Here is a 5,067-nt window from a genome sequence, read left to right as displayed (position 1 = left end):
GCAAGGTGGCAGCTGCCAGTGCAGAGTCTGTCTGTTCTGACTGTTGGCAAGCCAGCACCCATGCATTCTTCATGAGTAGAGTCTAGGCTTCTCTAGCCCTTCTGTCCTTGCAGTCCTCCCAGTAGCCAAGGGGGCTTGTCTCCTCCTTGTAGGACTCCAGACTGGGCTATCCAGTCTGCGACTCAGCCTGCTTTCTCCCCAGGATGAGGGTCCACCCTTGTGGACTTCTCTTCCTCTCAGATCCCTCCGAGGGCTGGAGGTCCTGAACCTATGCCTTCTGTCTGTCCTACCTGGTTACGTGGAAATCTTTCTTGCAACTTCGCTTGTATAGGAGTTCTCTGGTCAGTTTTCAGTGAGAATTGTTCCACATGTAGATATTTATTTGATGTGTTCGCGGGGAGAGGTGAGCTCCATGTCCTCCTAGTCCCCCATCTCAAGCTGATCAAATCCGTGTTTCTGATATTTGTAATTGTGTCTTCTTTTTTTATTGGTTAGCCTAGGTAGAAGTTTTATCAGCTTTCTCAAAGACTCAGCTTTTGGTTTTGTTGATTTTTGTTGTTGTTGTTGTGGCACACGGGCCTTTCACTGTTGTGGCCTCTCCCGCTGCAGAGCACAGGCTCTGGACGTGCAGCCCCAGTGGCCATGGCTCATGGGCCCAGCCGCTCTGCGGCACGCGGGATCCTCCCAGACCGGGGCACGAACCCGTGTCCCCTGCATCAGCAGGCAGACCCCCGACCACTGCGCCCCCAGGGAAGCCCGGTTTTGTTGATTTTGTTTCCTGCTTTACCTTTTTGTTTCCTGTTGATTTCCTGCTTTTAATTTCATTGATTTCTGCTCTAATTTTTCTTTCCTCTGCTTACTTTAGACTTAATTTTGCTTTTTCTAGTTCCCTGAAGCAGAAGTTTAGATTATTGATTTCAGCTCTTCTTTTCTAATAGATGCATTTAATGCTATAAATTTCCCTCTAAGGACTGCTTTTGCTGCATCCCACAAATTTTGATAAGTTACAGTCTCATTTAGCTCAAAAATATTTCTCTTGAGACTTCTTTGATCCGTGTGTCATTTAGAAGTGTGTTGTTTAATCTCCAAGTACTTTGGGATTTTCCAGCTTTCTGCTGATTTTTCTAGATTAACTCCATTGTCGTCTGAGAGCATACTTAGCATGATGTTAGCACGGTCAATGAGATCCAGTCTTGATGGCACCGTTCACTTCAACGATGTCCTTCCTGATTTTTCTGCCTGCTGGACCTGTCGGTTGCTGATAGAGATATTGAAGTCTTCAACTGTAAAGGGGATTTTTCTCTTTCTCCTCACAGTTCTGTTTTTGCCTCATATATTCGATACTTTGTTGTTAGGTGCATACACGTTAGTCATATCTTCTTGGAGAACTGACCCCTGTATCGTTATGTAGTGCCTTTCTTTATCCTTGATAATTTTCCTTGCTCTGAGGTCTGCTTTGTCTGAAATGTAGCTACTCCAGCTTTCTTTTGATTAGTGTTACCATGATATCTTCCTCTATACCTTTACTTTTACTATGTCTGCAAGAACCCTCCCCCCCACCCCCACCGCCTTTTTTTTTTGGCCACACTGCACAGCTTGTGGGATCTTAGTTCCCCAATCAGGGATTGAACCCGGGCCCTTGCAGTGAAAGTGCCAAGTCCTAACCACTGGACTGCCAGGGAATTCCCAAGAAACCTATTTTAAATATAAAGACAACATATAGTTGGGTCTTGTTTTTAAATCCACCAACAGCCAGTCTTTTATTTAGAACATTGACATTTGAAGTGATTACTGATGTAGTTTATCTACATTTGTTAGTTTTCTGTTATCTTGTTCTCTGTTCCTACTTTGTCTTTCACTCTTTTTGGGAGGGAGGTGAGGAAGGTTAAGTATGGAAAGAAGGGTACTTGTGAATTTTGAGCATCTTGTTGAATTATAGTGGGCATTTGTATTTCTTTGGCTGCTTCCTGTTTTGGGGGAAATTCCTTATTGAGTGCATTTTTGTGGGCATTAATGCACTGTTTCCCACTGTAGAAGCTAAAATGAGCCATCCTCCTTCTCATCGCTCTTTGGCATCTAGAATCTGGGATGATGACCTGGGCTTGGCCAAGTGGGCACTCCCTGGCAGGCCTTTGAGTACTGATGAAATGACAAAGCAATTAAAATTTAATCACAGCAGTGGGCTAGTGGCATTGTCCTGCAGCAACTTAGAAATTTTTAAGGAAAGCAGATTCTTGTAGAAACCCTGCTCGACTTGAACCTGAGCTCAAATCCTGGCTGTTGTGACTTCAAGCAAATGTCTTCTTGTAACTGTATCACAAATGATAAAAATTTACAAAAAGAAAGAGAAATCTAGAGATGCATTTTCGCACTAATGTGCTACTTTGGGCAAACCCCTTCTCCTCCCTGAACTTTTGTCTTCAGCTTTTATGTCCATTATTACATAGTTCACTTTAAAACACCTAACTCATAGATGCTGGTAGGTGAATTAATCAAACTTAGGGTCTTCCTCTTTCAGCTTCCCAAGATCTTTCTTCCACTGGACCACGGGTGGGTGGGGGGGAGAGACAGGCATTACCCAACTTTAGTCTCAAACGTTACTGCTACTCTCGGCTCAATTTGTTGTCATGGGGCAACAATGCAGTCAAGAACACGCTGCATTTAGAAAACTTTTCCTAAGGGGTGGCAGGAGGGTCTGTTTGCAGTGACTTGCCAGACAGTGAACACTGGCCCACAGAAGACACTCAGTACTGAGACCATCATGGGCCAAGCCCTACGATCCCAGTCTTAAAAGCAATGTATGTTTCTTGAGAAGGGGGGCCTTCCCTGTCTTGTTCATATTCTATTCTCAGTGCCTTAGAACATTGCTTGGCCCACAGAAGGCACTAATGTTAACCTAACGCTGTTGGGGGTGGGTGGACATCACGCCAGAGTCTCTTCGTCTGTGACTGAGCCTAACAATACTGATCCCAGGATGGTGCTGAGAACAAGATGCAAAATGATTCTGAAAGTTCTAATCCCTGGTACATGTTTGGAACTCAACAGATGAATTTTCATCTCTCTTGTTTTTATCTCTTTTCACTCAGAATTTAAGTAAATATAAATGAATTTTAAAATTGCTGGGAGAAAAATGACTGCAAATGCATTCTATGTACACATGGAACTTCTATACCATTATACTTAGGGATGACGTGTGCTAATAATAAGTTCATCAGTTAGAATTAATGTGCCTTAAACATTTAATGAGAACGTTCCAATGCTTGTGATATTGACAAAGTTTATTAAATTATGTAAACACAATTGTCTAAAATATGAATGAATAGGAACAATGCTTGGAAGAGAATTTGGGAAAATAAAGTGTGAAATTAAGGTGAATTTTTAAAAACTAGGCTTAAGGGAGTCCCCGGTGGCCTAGTGGTTAGGATTCGGCACGTTCACTGACGTGGCCCAGATTCAGTCCCTGGTTGGGGAACTGGTTGAGATCCCTGCAAGTCATGTGGCACAGCCAAGATTAAAAAAAAAAAAAGGCTTAAAAAAAAAAGGCTGAAAAAATTTTAAACTTGGAATAAACAACAAAACCAAGAAACGTTCCCATCCTTACAGGGATAAAATTAGGGAACGTTGAATTCTTGTCACCTACTGGAGACCAACCTAAGATCTGAGGCCATGGGAATTCTACTGGTTGGAGTTATCACCTTGTCACCATGACACAAGAACGCAGGGAAAGCTCCAGGGAGGTGAAGTGAGGTTTCTTGGTCTGGCTTCTGTCTGTTCCTTAAATGCCAAGTTTCCCCAACTGAACCCCCTCTCCCTCATCTTCCCCATTCCTCAGAAAGGTGTCACCATCTTGATCACCTCTGACAGTTCCTTTCCCCAGGTCACCTGCTGATCTTTCTTGTTCCCTCCTGTTACTGCCTCTGTTCAGGCCCCAGAGCACCTGCACTTACTGCTGGTCTCCCTGCATCCGATCTCTCACATCACTTACCGTCAGTCCACCTTCCACAGCTCTACAACCCGATCCTCTATTCAAGTATCTTCTCCGTAACTCAAGGGCCAAATTCCTCCTCCTCGTATTTAAAGTTCTCTAACGTGATCCACTTGGCCAAACTTGCTTCTCATTCCCCATTATCAAAGTCCACGTTCCTTGAGCGCCCATGCCCGGTGCTTTCCCAGCTCCGTGGCTTTGCTCCGCAGATGTTTCTTTCAACAGGAAGGCCTCCCACCCCAACATCTCCAAAGGGTCAGCCTAAGTGTTGTCTCCTCCGAGATGTCTCTAAACCCAGATGAGGTTCCAACTCCCTTCTCTGAATGCCCGCTTTACCCCAGTGCTGTTTATCATTTGCAACCAGATCACAAACTCCAGGAGGGCAAGAAACACTGACTGTGTCTTCCCAGCATGTTGTACAGGGTATGGTCCATAGAAGGCAACAGGACAGCATTTTAAATCTAGGAACAGCCCCCAGTACGTCCACAGGCAGCAGTCTGGAAAGGGGCTCCCTCTCCTCCCAAGCTTGTCACAGCCTGCCACACAGGCCCTCCAGCTTCCCTCCTGCTCTGATCAATGCCTCTCTACAGTCCCTCAACGGTGGAGACCAGATCAGAACCACTCTATCTCTGGAACCTCCTATAGAGACAGGTCAGACAAGTAACACAGAGAGTGAGTGGGACAAGGGTAATCCTGAATGGTTTTTCTTCCTGGTTTTGATTAAGCCAAACTCTAAGGCGATGAGGTATCCTACACTTCAGATTCATCATGGCAAGACATTCAACAATCAGCACAGAAGAAAGAACTCTGTTCATGAAGAGCTCATCTGGTGATGCTCCGAGTTGCCAAATTGATTCACTTATCAGCTTGGCCATAGGAGTCTTGATAGGAAGGATTTATAAACCCCTAAGAAACTCGACTTTTTTCTGTTGGGTGAGAAAAACCCTTCAGGAAAAGTGTTGGCTACCTCCCCATGGGTGAGCTCAAGGAACAAAACAGCCATTATACCATGAACTTCTCATGCTAAGAAAAAGACAGCAAGATAGATCAGGAAATGCAACATCAATTCAAGCACCATGAAA

Source organism: Aethalodelphis obliquidens, unplaced genomic scaffold, assembly GCF_003676395.1.
Source record: "Aethalodelphis obliquidens isolate GAN/ISIS:26980383/991018 unplaced genomic scaffold, ASM367639v1 scaffold9, whole genome shotgun sequence".
NCBI lineage: Eukaryota > Metazoa > Chordata > Mammalia > Artiodactyla > Delphinidae > Aethalodelphis > Aethalodelphis obliquidens.
This window is presented reverse-complemented; position numbering follows the sequence as displayed.